Source organism: Humulus lupulus, chromosome 7 (genome assembly GCF_963169125.1).
Source record: "Humulus lupulus chromosome 7, drHumLupu1.1, whole genome shotgun sequence".
Classification (NCBI taxonomy): domain Eukaryota; kingdom Viridiplantae; phylum Streptophyta; class Magnoliopsida; order Rosales; family Cannabaceae; genus Humulus; species Humulus lupulus.
In genome coordinates, this window is record NC_084799.1 from 55,921,221 (window position 1) to 55,936,127 (window position 14,907).

A 14,907-nucleotide genomic window follows, 5' to 3' on the forward strand; every position below is an offset into this window, starting at 1 on the left:
ATTCCATGGTAGGGACATTATCTTAACAACTCCTTAAACCTCTCCCACGCATCATACAACGACTCACCATCTATTTGGTGAAAATTGTTGATTTCACCTCTATACCTTGCAGATAATGATGATGGGAAAAATTTGGCCAAAAATTTCTGAGTGAGGTCCTCCCATGTTGTAATAGAGTTAGCTACCAAAGAAATAAGCCAAGTCTTTGCTTAGTCCCTTAATGAAAATGGAAACAACCTCAACTTTACTGCATCATTTTTTACTCCATTCATTTTAAATGTGAGGCATAGCTCTAAGAAATTTTCCAAATGTAAGTTTGGATCTTCCGTTGGTAATCCCCCAAATTGAATTGATGCTTGTACCATTTTCAGAATAACGGGCTTGATCTCAAAGTTATTGGCCTCAACTGCTGGAGGTGTAATACATGATTGTGCCCCTGTGACAGTACGTAGCATGTAATCTCTCAAACTTCTTTGTGCTGGTTGTTGAACTAGTGCCTCTTGTTCCGCAACTCCGGCAACACCAATATTACCAGCTTGATTATGAGCCATTCTTTCTACCCGTTTCTATTTCTGATTTCTTCTACAAGTTTTCTCGATTTCAGGATCAACAGGCACCCTTGATTCTGATCCTGTCGTCACATAAACTACTTGAACACCTGAAATCACAAATTGCGAAAAACCAGAATTATAAAGTATAAAAGAATAATAACCAAATTAGAAAAAGAATTGGTTTCCTTGATATTAGCAAAAACAGTCCCTGGCAACGGTGCCAAAAACTTGTTACATATTTTCTTCACGCAAGTATATGCATTCGTTTAACAAGTAATACAATGTAATAAAGGTCAAACCCATAAGGATTGTTATCAAGTATTTAACACCTGGATAACCAAGATCGTTACACTATGTATTTGAAATGGTGCAAGCCTTGCTAATCAAGTCATTTGAATAAAAAAATATGATCATAAAGTCATAAACAGGTTAGGGTTAAAAGATTTTGATCATAAACGGTTAATTTTCATTAAAATAGATGTTTGGTACATGGGATTCCAAAAACAGAGTTTAAAAGAAAAATTTACAAACTCTCAAAAGTTATATATAATTATTGGCCACTTTAATGGAAAAATACAAGTTTTAGGCTTCCGTCAATGTACTTCCCACGACCGTGGTGGATGAGCAGCTGATAATGTACACCTCGACCCCAGAGCTCTCCAACTCATGGCTGATCCATCTTGGCCTTTCCTTTACCTACACCACGTACACCATGATAGTAGACACATATTCAGTGATGAAAATTAATGAATCGTAAATCAATCATCCAAATAATCAACAAGCCCTAGACATTAGATTAATAGCAGTAAACATATACATATTCATCAATTTATCTCAATCATCATGTAATACTCAGGGTCGACGCCCTTAGGCTGCACCCTTTGTTCAACCCACCGACTCCGGCTCGCTTAGGTCAAGTCTAGTGTATATCTAGCTGACCCCAGCTCACAGTGGCCAAGTCGCGTCCTATGCGCAAATTATCAGCCCCCGACTCTCTTAGGAAATTCATTTCATGCTCACATGGCATCATCACAGTTATACATCATATGTATTCAATTACAGGGAATCTCAGTCCCAACACAGCCAAACAAGTGTGCAGTTTTCTTACCTTTAATTCCAAACTAAGATAATGGAATGGTCTTGAGCACGATCCTCAGTCCTGACCCTTGGAGATAAACCTAGTCACAGTGTCCAATGGGTAATTGTTAACTTCCAATCCAAATAAATACTTAGGAGGCAAAAACTAGCCTCTAGGACCTTAATTTCTACTAAACCGGGTAGTAGAAATTGTCCCGAGCGCCTAGGTTCGAACCCCCGAGCCTTACCAATTCGAAAATCCACTCCAAGGCTAAAATCCCTAGACAGGTCGCAACCTGGCTTAGTGGGTCGCGACTTGCCCTTATGTCAGAGAGCAAGGACCCAAGCCAAAGGGGAGGCGGACTGCAACTTGGCTTAGTGGGTCGTGGCGCGCCCCCATATGAGAGAGCATCCCAGGGCCAGAAGGCCACACGCGCCACAGTGCCCCAGGGCTGGGTCGCGGTGCGCTCCATTCGAGCCCAGAAATTCTGGGTTCCTTCCACACATTCCCCAGCCAATTAACCCATAATTTCCCCTAACAAACCTCCCTAATTCAACATCAAACTAGCTACGAATTCAAAACTATAGCACACATTTTTAGACCCCAAAAACATAACAACTATAACAAAATCACTATCCCAATTCAACAACCATTATCACCCAAAATCCTTGTCTAATTCTACTCAGATACCAGAATTCCTAACATAATCAATAATAGAGAACTTACCTTAATTGTGTTTGAATCTCCCACCAGCTTTCAATCTACTAATCTTGAGCTTAAATCCTTAAGCAACTAAGCTTAATTTCCGACTTCCAAGCCTCAGCTCAGCCTTTCCCTTAAATTTTCCTTCAATGAACACAAGCTCAAGGCCTAGGTTTCTTCCCCTTCCTTCCTTAACCTCAAAGCACAATGAGAAAGATGAGAGAAATCGTGAGATTGAAGGAGAGAGCTTGAGTTGTTTCTACTTCCTTCTACATTAATCCCAAGTAACTTTTGAGTATATCACTTGCCTACCAAAAGACCATTATGCCTCTGAAGCCTTCTAACCTTCTTAGGGTACTAAAGGGTACAATGGTCATTTTCCACAATTCCCACTAATTCCTCAAATGTTCCTTATATTTACCAATTAATCTCGTCATTCCAATTTATTACCATTCACTTATTCACTATCTAATAATTCCCTAGAAAAGTTCACCAGTCTGAAGTAGGGCAACTTAACAGTAGCAGAGTATGCTCGACAGTTCGATCGACTAGCCAAGTTTGGACCAGAGTTGGTCCCAACCGACTTTTTGAGGGTCACTAAGTTTGTTAGAGGAATCAGACCAAAGATTGAGCTAGGAGTCAAACTAGCAAATCCTGGAACCACTTCTTACGTCGATGCTGTAGAAACAGTTATAGAAGTGGAAAGGCTTCACGCGAATGTTAGTAAGGAGGAGGCTAGTAAGCCTTAACCTAAGCAGTAGAATCAACCTCAGAATGGTCGAAACCACAATAAAAATCATAAGCATAGCAACAATAATGGCCATAGGAGAAGGCATCGTGATAGTAAGCAAGCCGACAATGAGAAAAGAGCACGGACTAGCAATGGAAAAAATAGGTCGGGTTATGTAGAATACCCACAGTGCTCCAAATGCCAAAAGAAACATCCTGGGGAGTGTCACGCAAACACTAAAGGATGTTACAATTGTGGTCAGGAAGGTCATCGGAAGAAGGAATGTCCACAACTCACACAAGAAGAGAAAATGGACAACAAGATGGTTCCAGCCAGAGTCTTTGCCTTGACCCAGGGAAAAACTGAAGCTAGTAACAAAGTGGTTATAGGTCAGATTCCTATCCTTGATAAAATATTTTCAGTATTATTTGATTCGGGAGAAACACACTCGTATATCTCATTAGGAATGATAGAGAAATTAGACAAACCTTATGAAAGATTTAGAACTAGGTTTGTGATAGAATTACCTTTGAGCGAAGCAGTCCTATCATCACGGATAGTACTAGGCGTACTGATCAAAATTGAGAACATAGAACTAGAAGAAGACTTGATAGAGCTAGATATAAAAGAATTCAACGTGATACTGGGCATGGATTGGCTAGCAAGGCATGGTGCAACCATCGACTGTAGACGCAAGAAAGTGATGTTAGGAACTCCTGAAGGTCAGAGACTATGTTTTATGGTAAAGGTTTCAGGACTATGAACACCACATATTTCATCTCTCAAAGCTCAGAGGGTGATAGAGAAAGGACATCACACATTCTTAGCCAGCGTCACAGATGTGGTAAAGGAAACACCAGTAAAGGTTGGAGACGTCCGCATTATAAAATAGTTCCTAGAAGTATTTCCTAATGACTTACCAGGGTTGTCGCCGACTTGGGAAATTGACTTCACAATTGAACTAGTACCGGGAACCGAGCCTATCTCAAAGACAACCATACCAGATGGCACCAAGTGAACTCAAGGAGTTGAAAACGCAGCTACAAGAACTCTTAGACTTGGGTTTCATTCGACCAAGCCATTCACCATGGGGAGCATCAGTTCTATTTGTGAAGAAAAAGGATTGAAGCATGCGAATATGTATAGATTACCACGAGCTGAATAAGGTGACAATTAAGAATAAGTACCCGCTACCCCGGATCGACGACTTATTTGATCAACTCCAAGGAGCGACTGTGTTTTCTAAGATTGATCTACGGCCCGGGTTTCACCAGCTCAAGGTACGGGAAGAAGATATTCCAAAGACAGCTTTTAGAACTCGATATGGACATTATGAGTTTCTAGTTATGTCTTTTGGTCTTACCAACGTTCTAGCCGCATTTATGGATTTAATGAATTGGGTCTTCAAGGATTACTTGGAAAAATTCATCGTAGTGTTCATTGGCAATATTTTGGTGTACTCCAAGGAAAAAGTTGAGCACGAGGAACATTTAAGAATGACCATGTTCCGAATGAAGGAGCATCAACTTTATGCTAAGTTCAAGAAGTGCGAATTTTGGCTATCGCAAGTAGCCTTCCTCGGCCATATAGTTTCCATGGATGGAGTTACTGTAGACCCAGCTAAGGTAGAGGTTGTGAAGAATTGGCGAAGACTTAAGAATGTGCCAGAGGTTAGAAGTTATCTCGGGCTAGCAGGCTATTATCAAAGGTTTGTGGAAGGCTTTTCTAAGATAGCCACTCCGCTTACCAACCTGGCCCAGAAACAACGGAAGTTCAACTGGACAGATAGATGTGAAAAAAGCTTCCAGTTAGCATCCTAGATAGAGGGATGAAGGAATTCTGGTCTAAGAGTATTCCGATAGTCAAGGTCCTATGGAGTAATAGTTCTGAACGGGAGGCAACGTGAGAGTTGGAGGAAGACATCTTAGCACAGTATCCTGAATTGTTTGGTAAGTAAATTATGGGACGAAATTCTTTTAAGTAGGGGAGAATTGTAGTGTCCAAGAATTTTTAATTAGCTAGATAGTAGTAGCAGTTAGTAGTAATTAGTAGTAGTTTGTAGTATGTTAGTTTTCGTGGATTTTGGTTCAAGCGAGGACTTAGTTAGAAACTCATAGCAATAGTTATGGATTTTATAAGTTTAACCTATAGTTTAGAAATATTAATTATAACATAAGGTTTGATTAATATTGCTGGTCCTAGAAATATTAATTATTATAACCTAAGGTTTAGATAGAATTATTAAGAATGTGACACTTGTCATAATCATGTTTATTAAGGATTTAAGTATTTTTGATGAATAGTTTAAATTAAAAGAAAGATCTAGAATCTCTAGAACCTTCCAGTCAAAGTTGTTAGGATCACGTTTTGACTCAGTCAAAGTTGTTTAATCAATTCAAAATATGCTGAAAAAGTGCAAATACGTGTTTGATATATCAACATATGCCGATATATCGCAACTATAGGGGCTGGTATATCGTCTGTGGGAGATATGAAAAATACGTCGACTCCGCACGAACGAACAAACGGGGCTCGGGATATAGGTTTAAACCATATATCGCCCAGGGTAGGCGATATATCGCCCCTAGGAGTGATTTTTTGAAGCGTGAGGTTTTTAAATTTAAAAACAGACTTAACCACTTGGACCTACCCTTGAAGGATTTTGACCGAGTTCTAGACATCTGCTGAATGAAAATTCAAATTTTTTTCATTTTTACTCAAATTAAAAGGGGTTAGTTTCACTCCTTGAACTCTATAAATAGGACCTAGTACTCAGCCATTTCGTTCATCATTCAAGCATTGTTCAAAGCCTCCAAGCATCTAAGTTTACTATAGAGAGAAACACTTGGGTTTTGGGACAAAATCTTTTCCAATCTAAGCTTTTCTAAACACTTGGGAAGTAAGATATAGTGTTATTTCAATATCGAGGTGTAGATCAAGTCATAGTTAACCAAGGTATTCTTATCCTTAAGTTCAGTTCTTCATGGTTCTATAGTTTTCTTTTATTTTCTTTCAGATCCTAACTCTTGTTTATGATTCTTTATTAGGTATTGAAGTTTCTTGAAACTTAAGGTTCTTTTCGGTAAGTTTCTTCTTTGATGGTTTAGGTTTTTTCATCCATTTTCTTTAGAAACTCATGGTTTTACTATTGGTTTTTGGAGTGTTCCAAATCACGTTCTTGTCTCCATATCCCGGTTTTTGGTAAGGAAACTAGGGTAGATTATGTGTGTTTATATCTTTGATATGTTTTATGCTATGATATGTGCTATGAATATATGTATAAATATGTTTTGTAGTCACTTGGGGCTTATAGTTGCTTAGATAGCAAACCCCAATAATTTTTATCATTTTCATGGTTTAGAGTTATGATTTACCCTACCTCGATTAGTAGACACATGACCTAGATGGGTTATCATATACTATAGTTGTGATCTAACCTACCTCGATTAGTAGACAGAGGACCTAGATGGTTTTATCACATACCATGTTAATGAGTTAATGGCCATTAATATTTTAGTCCTATATGATATACGTTTTTATAGTCATATGTTTTATAGTATACGTTTATGATATAGTCTTATGTTTATGATTTTTGATATATGTTGTTAGTAGATTTTCCTTGCTGGGCATTAGGATCATTCCTTTCTTTTTAGAATGATGCAGGAAAATGAACATGGAAGGCAGGAAGGATTCGTGGCAGCTTGGCATGTGTGTTGAGGATGAATGGACTGAGTGGACTGCTGGAAGATCAAGGATGAAGTCTTTTGTTTTATGTCTTTATGTATTTTCACACTTAGTTTTTAAACATTTGATTAAAGTTATGATGTTTTATTTATGTTTTTATGTACTAAACAATGGGTACCCATACCGTATTTTATATTTCATACTTACTTTGTATTTTGCACAATATTTTGTGTTTTAAATAAAGATATGTTATTTCTTATGTATGTATTCAAATTAGTAGCTATGTCTTAGTAGATTTTAATGGTCTAAAGTCTTAGAAATAGTCGGGTCATTACAAGCTTGGAAAACAGTGGATGTGAAATGGCCTGAATTCGGCGATGAACCGAGGAATATTCCCTTGGGTCTTTCTGCTGACAGAATTAATCGACACACTTCCTTTAGTAGTAAATATAGTTGTCGGCCTGTAATGCTAGTAATCTATAATTTACTGCCATATTTGTGTATGAAGAGGAAGTTTACCATCTTGACCTTGTTCATATCTAGTCCTAAACAACCTCGAAATAATATTGATGTATACCTAGCTCCTTTAACTGATGATTTGAGCACATTGTGGTATGAAGGGGTTAATATTTACGATGCTTATAGGAAAGAAAATTTCAATCTTAAAGTAGTGCAGTTGTGGACCATTAATGATTTTCCAGCCTTAGGTAATCTTTCTGGATTTAGTGTGAAAGGATACAAGGCATGTCCCATTTGTGAAGAAGGGATTCATTCTGAATATTTAAAATACTCTAGAAAGATTTGTTATATGGGACACCAAAAGTAATTACAAGAAGAACATGAATTTCAAAGTTAGACAGATGCTTTAGTGGTAAACTTGAATTTAGAAAGGCTCCACCACCTTTACATGGAGGACAATTGTTAACAAAGTTGAACAAAGTCCAATGCAAGTTTGGTAAGCCTAGAAATTATACAAATAAGAGAAAAAATGTTAGACGTGAAAAAACAAAGGAGATTGTAGATGGTGCGACAAGTTGTTGGAAGAAGAAATCTATTTTTTCTAATCTTGAATAATGGGAGCATTTGGTTTTGCGGCATAACTTGGATGTGATGCACATTGAGAAAAACGTGTCAGATAGCTTAATTAGTACATTGCTGAATATTTCTGGTCGGAGTAAGGATGGAATTAAAGCTCGATTGGATTTAAAAGTAATGGGCATACACAAATTCGGCCCACCGAGTACGGCTTTTACTTATCGTATTGAAATTTTTGACATATTTTTATTATAATAACTTGCAAAATATAATGCTTACATTTGGATAACTATGTTGTAATAGTGTCGAAACCAAACCGGGCCAACCAAGTGTGTCTTTTACATTATGAAGTTTGCGAGAGAGTTGATTTCACAACCTAGAGCAAAGATCTATTTGGAAACGAGGTATTGTTATATCTTTTAATTTTAATTGATACTATCGCTCATGATTTTATGTGGATAATTTCTAACTTATTATTTTAAATATTTCCTAATTAGTTTACGAATAAGGCACCATATTTTGCTGACGAAATCAACGAGATACAGGATGAGTGGACTGAATTAATTATGGAGTATCTCAGTTAGCAAATGAGCAAGTTGGTGAGGAAATTTTAGTTTCAGTAGTGTTTAATACTTATGTAAAACGCCCTTAAACTAATACTTTGTAAAACATTTACATGCTTATAAACTTAAAGAAGAAAACCACTTATTATATGAAAATCCTAGTGGGGCCTTGCTAAAACATGTAACTTGGGTCGAATAGTTTAAAATAAAATTAAAGTTCTCATGCAACGTTTTAAAAATATATATAAGTTCAAGTCCCACTGATAAGTTCTAAAAAAAAACATAACATATTTTGGTGTTAAGCTGATCGTTTGCTCACCCATAGGATACCCCCACATCATACACACCCCGACGTCGCAACTCCCCACATCACCATGCGTGCCAAAGAGAAACCATATTTTCTACCTGAAGGGAAAGTAAGGGAGTGAGTTAAAAGGCCAGTAAGGAAGTACAAATAACAGACAACGAACAACACAACAAAACATAATCTTATCGTAAGACTTCTACAACGTCATATACATACATCGTCAAACATTGCACTTAACGTCATCATTATACATCGTTATCAAGCATCATATATCATAGTCATGATCAAACATCATCATCATAAACATTATCATCATAAGCATCATCATCATATCTTTGTGAACATGGCCCCCTACCTTGTCCATGTCACATCTTGAGGTAAATATGAGGTTTTATTCCTTGAATAACCTTGGCACGCCCGCCCTATGAGTTACGTCTTTATATCCTTAGTAACTCATTTGTTGTGTCGTGTTCAACACGCTAACAACCATTTACATATCATACAACATACAGAAATACATCCAATCCAATAGCATCATCACAAAAAGGATATACATGGTTCATCAAATCTCACCATATCAATAAACAACAACATTTCATACTTCATATCAAAAAGTATATCATCACACATTGCATTTATCTTCATACAAACCAATCATACCGTTGACACCATAAATAAACAAAATTCTATCTAACTTCTTTACTTTTGATCCGAGCAAAAGCAAAAATTGAACAACTGCACAACGAGCCTATAATTATAATCAAATAGCATTCCTTAGTATCACATAAGACTTTCTTGTGCCCAACTCATATACCCCATGTGTGCATTGGTCATGCACACACTTTGAAATCTACACATATTTTCCAAGCAGACACATTTTATACTTACAATCACAAAAGAATAATGCAACTTCTGCCTATTATTATACATGCATGGTTTTCAAGTAAAAATCATATGGTTGAATATTAGACATATTTTTAAACGTAAAAGTGCATTTGCTTGCGAATTGCATACGTGGGAACGTTGTTAAAAAGTGACGTTAAAAACAATAATTTCTACGTGCTTATTTCTATCATTTTCAAAATAAGGGTTTAGCAACATACTTTCTCACCCTTATTTATTTCTTTTAAATCCCTTGTTTATTAAACCTCTTAAGACATTATATTTTATTCCATAAAAATAATTTATTTAGCCATTTAAAAATACAATAAATTCATTTATTATTTTTAAATTGCATTGGACTAACAAAAACTTGAAACTATTTAAAGTACTTATAAATATCATGTTCCCTTAGAAAAATAACAATTTTATTTAAATTAATAAAATTATAAAATTGATGTGAGGAAAATATAATTTTAAGTGTGAGAAAATATATTTTGCTTGTATTATTTAAGACTTGATTTTATGTAATATAACCTTAGATGTGATCATCAAATAATTATTTTAATTTATTAAACTAAACTTTCAACCACCATTTATTTAATTTAAAGATAACAAGTGAAGTAATCTCAACATTTTTCTTGATTAAAATAGAGAAATCATACCCATTAAAAGTGAACACTCAAGGTTACATTTAAAATTACCGTTTTTAATATTTACATAGTTTAGGGTGTTATATTATTTCAACAAACATACAAACTTTCTTTCATTTAAAAGACTTTTTCAACATTTTTACAAGAAATTCCAGGAACAAAATAAACCCTCAAAAATCACCATCTTGAAATTAAAAACTCATATTTTCTCTAACAAATCATGAAATCCATCTTTTTACATCATGCTTCATAAAAATTTACACAATAATCATACATGTTTAAATTTATATAAATAAATCACCAACCCTAGCATGTATCTATTATCATGTTGTTATTCTAAGACAATCCATATCATCGCATATATATTCAACCTATAGGCATAATTCTAGATCAATCATACATATACATGGCACAAGAACCCTAGGCCGAAATTCATATGACCTAAACATAAAAGAAAACCAAAATTCTCATAAACATATTCATCAACTGTCATGAATTCAATAACAAGAAATCCAAATAAATTATCGTGCCAATATTTACACAGGATCCTAGAACTTGGATCTAAGAAAATTAAAATAACAATCCTACAAGGAGGATCCCTATACATGCATAAGCCAAAACCTATCATGAACATGAACATAGAATATCCAAAAATCAACATATCCCAAACATTCAAACTCACAAGTATGCTTATCAACATAAAAAAAAAACACGATGAACCCTAGATTAAGACTAGGCCGAAACCCTTCATCAAAACAATCCCTCAAAACCACAACAAACACAACATTTATAAATCAAGATCCATCACCACAACAACCAAAAGGCTAGATTCACTACCTCCTTGATAGAAATCAATACCACAAGGTTGATTCTCCTCTTGTGCACCTATAATTTTTGAACCCCAACAAGAACAAGGAAGAAAACAAAAGAAAAAGAAGAACATCATTACTTTAGATTCAAGAAGAAGAGAATAAAAGAAAAAGAAACAACATAATAGAGTACCTACACCTAGGGATTTTGAATCCCTTCTTCTTCTTCCTCTCCTTCTTTCTTTCCTTCTTCATTTCTCTCTCTAGCTCATGCTCTTCCTCTCTCTCTCTAGCCGTGGATTCCAATGAGCAAAAATGCTCTTCTCTTCTTTCCTTCCCTCTTTATTCTAACCTAGCCCATAATAGCCTAATGAAAGAAAAAATAAGTTTCCTATTTGTCTTTATTTTCATTTATTTGTTTTTTTATTTGATTATTTTCTTAATTATAGGAAAATAAGAATGCATATAGATGACAACATCTTTTCCTATTTTATCTAAAATCACCCAAATAAAAAATGGTAATGAAACCCTCCTTTCCCACCAAGCCTCACACGTCCACCTCTTCCTTTCCTCTCTTTTATTTATTTATTTATTTAAATAAACAAGATAAATCTAATAAAAGGAAACAATAAAGTGTGTAGAAAATTCTATACAAGTGCACCATGTAACCATGCACATGCACACACTCAATCACTAGGGTGCATCGCTACCTACCATGCACCTTGGTGCATTCAACCAGAACTCAATTATTCACAAATTTAATAAATAAATAAAGAATTAATAATTAAATTTAGAAAATTCTACCAAACAATTCTAAAAATTAATTTAAACAAATAAATAAAATAAATCACAACACCTAACAATTAATTAAAATAAAGCACACTATTTAATAAATAATAAAAAAAAATTGGTGCACTACAATACACCCTCTTGAAAAGGAATTTCGTCCCAAAATTCTTTCTTACCAAATAATTCAGGGTATCTTTCTCTCATGTCCTCCTCCAACTCCCATGTTGCTTCTCGTTCCGTACTATTCCTCCACAGGACCTTAACTAATGGAATCCTTTTGGATCTCAGTTCCTTGATTCCCCTTTCAATAACACGCTCTGGTTATTCATCATAACTTAGGTTCTACTTCAGCTGTAACGGCTCGTAACTCAAAACATGAGAGGGATCTGACACGTACTTATGCAACATCGAGATGTGAAAGAAATTATGTGTTTCAGCTAGTGCTGGGGGCAATGCCAAACGATACACAACTTGCCCTACTCTGTCCAAAATCTCAAATGGACCTATATATCTAGGGCATAACTTCCCTTTCTTTCCAAAACACATAACACCCTTCATCGGCGAGACTCTCAAGAAGACAAACTTGCCCATTGAAAACTCGATCTCACTTCTCTTAAGGTCCGTGTAACAATTTTGCCTACTCTGGACAGTAAGCATCCTTTGGCGAATCTTCTCGATTGCCTCACTGGCTTCCCAAACTACCTCAAGGCCTAAGATCTGTTTCTCCCCAACTTCATCCCAGTGTAAAGGAGATCTACAAACTCGCCCATATATCATTTCATAAGGAGCCATCCCAATAGTGGATTGGTAACTGTTATTATAGGAGAACTCCTTTAGGGGTAGGTATCGGTTCCAAGAATCTGAAAAGTCCAAGGCACAACATCTCAACATGTCCTCTAGAATCTGTATAGTTCTCTAAGACTTCCTATCAGTCTAAGGATGAAATGTGGTGCTAAACTTTATCCTTGATCCCATAACTCTCTATAGTCCCTTCCGAAAGTTCGATGTGAACACTGACCCTCGATCAGAAATTATCAACTTTGGAACCCCATGAAGTCTCACTATTTCACTCACATACAAATATGCATACTGGTTCGTCGAGTAAGTGGTCTTAACTGGTAGAAAATGGACGGACTTAGGGAGTTTATCCAATATTACCCAAACAGAATCATGCTGCTTTGTGGTCCTAGGGAACCCTATCACAAAATCCATTGTTATATCCTCCCATTTCCATTCCAGAACATAAAGCGGTTGAAGTAACCCTGCTAGCCTTTGGTGTTCTGCCTTAACTTGCTGGCATGTCAAACATCTGGCAACAAACTCAGCAATATCCCTCTTCATACCAGGCCACCAATACAGCGCCTTAAGGTCTTGGTACATCTTCGTTGACCCTGGGTGCAAGGAGTAGGGTGTTTTATGTGCCTCTTTCATACTACTTTCCTTAATTTCGTCATTATCAGGCACACAAATCCTGTCCTTATATCGCAGCAATCCACCGTTGGACATGGTGAAATCACTGCTACCACTTTCTTGCACGAAAGTCTCTTGCTTCATTAGGGCTTAATCCACTTTCTTTCCTTCTCTAATTTGTCGCGTTAGGTTTGATGTCGACGTTTATAATCTCCTTCTAAAGAGGCATCTCTATTGCATTCAGTAATGAGACGCTCCCATGTCCCCGCCTACTCAATGCATCAGCAACTACATTAGCCTTGCCTGGGTGGTATAGAATTTCACAATTGTAGTCTTTCACTAATTCCAACCACCTCTGTTGCCTCATATTTAGTTCCTTCTGCGTAAAGAAGTATTTCGGAATTTTGTGGTCAATGTAGATTTTGCAATTGTCCTCGTATAGGTGATGTCTCCATTTCTTTAGTGTGAACACCACTGCTACCAACTCCAGATCATGAGTGGGATATCGTTGCTCATAATCCTTGAGTTGTTTGGAAGCATAAGCTACCACCTTCCCATCTTGCATCAACACACACCCTAAGCCATTCTTTGACTCATCACAATATACCACAAACTTCTCGCCCTCTGTGGGAACACAAAGGTTTGGTGCAGAAATCAACTTATCCTTCATGGTCTGAAAGCTTTCTTCACATTTCTCGGTCCATGCAAACTTTTGAAGTTTGCGGGTTAAGTTGGTCAAGGATGTGGCGATCTTTGAGAAACCCTCAACAAACTTCCGACAATAACCTGCCAATCCTAAGAAGCTTTGAACCTCTGAGGCATTCTTCGGCTGAGGCCAGTCTCTAATGACCTCGATCTTGGACGGATCTACTGCTATCCCACTCTTGGACACTATATGCCCAAGGAAAGTTACTTGTTCCAGCCAAAACTCACACTTAGAGAACTTAGCATATAGCTGATGTTGTCGTAGTCTTTTCAAGGTCAACCTCAAATGCTCCTCATGCTCCTATTTTGTCTTCGGGTAGATAATGATATCATCTATGAAGACTACCACAAACATGTCCAAATAGTCCTTAAATACCACGTTTCATCATGTCCATGAATGTTTCTGGGGCGTTAGTGAGTCCAAAAGACATCACTAGGAACTCATAGCGTCCGTAACGAGTTCTGAAAGCTGTCTTCGGAATGTCTCCCTCTTTCACTTTTAACTGATGGTACCCAGATCGCAGATCAATCTTTGAGAATACTGCTGCCCCTTGTAGTTGATCAAAAAGGTAATCTATCCTAGGCAAATGATATTTGTTCTTGATGGTGACCTTATTGAGTTCTCGGTAATCGATGGACATTCTCATGATCCTGTCCTTCTTTTTCACAAATAGAACTGGTGCTCCCCACAGCGAGTGACTAGGTCTTATGAACCCTTTGTCAAACAACTCCTGTAGCTGGTTTTTAAGTTCCTTCAACTCCATAGGTGCCATTCGATATGGAGCTTTACAGATTGGTGCTATTTATGGTGGAAGTTCGATCACGAATTCGATTTCTCTATCCAGGGGTAATCCTGGTAACTCCTTGGGAAACACTTCCGGAAACTCACAAACGATATGCAAATTTTCTGGTTTTAATTTTGACTCCTTGGATTTATCTACCACACTAGCCAGATATGCCAAACAGCCATGTTGCATCATATTCCGTGCTTTAAGTGCCGATATTATGGGCG

At 36.7% G+C, this 14,907-nt stretch overlaps 1 long non-coding RNA gene and 1 other non-coding gene across 2 annotated transcripts; one reads left to right on the forward strand and one right to left on the reverse strand.

The window, feature by feature from the left end:
* Positions 1–107, forward strand: LOC133793330 (small nucleolar RNA R71). Its single transcript, XR_009874778.1, has one exon. It is a non-coding gene; the product is annotated as a small nucleolar RNA R71 (small nucleolar RNA).
* Positions 108–8,667: 8,560 nt separating this feature from the next.
* On the reverse strand, positions 8,668–11,271 carry LOC133789617 (uncharacterized). Its single transcript, XR_009873635.1, has 3 exons — positions 11,185–11,271; positions 11,020–11,067; positions 8,668–8,748 (listed from the first exon to the last, which is right to left on the reverse strand). It is a non-coding gene; the product is annotated as an uncharacterized LOC133789617 (long non-coding RNA).
* Positions 11,272–14,907: the final 3,636 nt, after the last annotated feature.